Raw genomic sequence first — 1,759 nt, 5'->3', positions numbered from 1 at the left:
GTTTAGGGCTGTTGTACATAGAGTCGCTATGAGTCGCAGGCAACTCGACGGCACTTAACAACAACAACAACAACATGCCTAGGCCTTTTGTCCCCAAAAGTAGCTGGTATATTTGAACTGCCCAAGTGTTTTTACCATTGTACAATCCATCCTTGCAGATGAGAGTTATTGTTGTTGTTATTACAACCCTCTGATGGGGTTTCAGAGGCTATAAATTACAGAAGAGGAGATTGTCCATTTTTTTCCCCTTCCAGAGCAGCTGGTAGATTCGAACCATATACCTTTGGATTGGCAGCATAAATGCTTACCATTAGGCTACCAGCACTCCCTTAGATGAGATTTAGAGATGTTCAATAATTTACCAAAGTACAGAAATAGGACAGAGATAAGACTTCAAAATGGGCAGCTAGACATCACATCTTTGAAAGAGACAGAAACTGACCCCTCTATGAAAGACATAAAAACTGACAATGTGGAGAATCAGGCACTGAGAAAGGACCAGCCCAGCCTGGAAGGTTTGCAAGATGGCACCTTCATCAGCCAGGACTCCCACTCCCATTTTCAGATTTTCCGTCACCTTTGCAAACATTCACAGCATGTTAAAGCTGGAAGAATCTATAAAGAGCAGCTAGGCTCCCGGCTTAATTGTACTAAGTTTGGACAGAAGACATGTCTTCAATTCTTTAAGAAACTGGCTCAAAGATTAGGATTCTGATGCCCATGCTGTCTGCTCTGATTAGTCTGCTCTGATTAGTCTGCTCTGTTAGTTGCTAAAAACATTGTCAAGCAACCCTGGTGACATAGTGCACTATGTGGCTATCAAGGAGCTCTGGAGGCCTAGTGGTAAGAAACTGCATTGCAATGCCAAAGGCATCCTGCTCCATGGGAGAAGGATGGGCATTCTCCTCCTGTGCTATTTACAGCCTCTGAAAACACACTGGAGGGTTAGCTATGGGTCAGTTCCAAATTGATGGAATACAGCAGCATGTTGCTAAACAAAAGGTCAGTATTTTCAGCCTTGGAAACCCCATGAAGTGTCACCATAAGTCAGAATTGGCAGGAGGACAGTGAGTTTTGGTCTGGTAAAGACAATTTTAAGACACTCTTACTTCAGAAAAAGAGAAGTCTTTACAGTCATGTAAAGAGATCCTACACCAATAGTCATTGCAAATACTACTCAAGAAAGTGCTAAAAAATGGGAACAATTGAAATGTCCCTCAGCTGAGAAAACAGAAGACATATACATATAATAGAATATTGTTGGTTTTGTTGTGTGCTGTTGAATTGGAACCAACTCACAGCTGACATTCTAGCAGGTTTTCAGAAGCAAGCAATCACATGAAAGGAGATTGCCTTTCCTTCTCTCATTGAGCAACTGGTGGATTTGAACTGCTGTCTTTGGGCTGTCAGCACACCTCCTTACCATTAAGCCACCAGAGCGCTCTAATAGAATATTACTCAGAGATAAAGAGGAATGAGGTCTGATGCAAGCTTCATGGGTTGGCTTGGAGGATAATGAGTGAGTGAAACAGATCAGACACAAAAAACAACAAATACAGAGGTGGGGGGGACCCAAAAAAACAACAAACAAATACTATATTATATTTCTTGTTTCCATTCAGTAGAAACTAATTTACACCTGACCTTTTTGTGGGTTTACCAGGCTGTGAATTGCTTGAGAGGAGTTTGCCTTTCTTTCTCTTGAAGAGCTGCTGGTGGATTCAAATCACAGCCAGGCTTGCACCACCAGAGCCCTCTT

Source organism: Elephantulus edwardii, unplaced genomic scaffold (genome assembly GCF_000299155.1).
Source record: "Elephantulus edwardii isolate Elephantulus edwardi_28Jun2011 unplaced genomic scaffold, EleEdw1.0 scaffold00032, whole genome shotgun sequence".
NCBI classification, from domain to species: domain Eukaryota; kingdom Metazoa; phylum Chordata; class Mammalia; order Macroscelidea; family Macroscelididae; genus Elephantulus; species Elephantulus edwardii.
Note: the sequence above shows the minus strand (reverse complement) of the source record.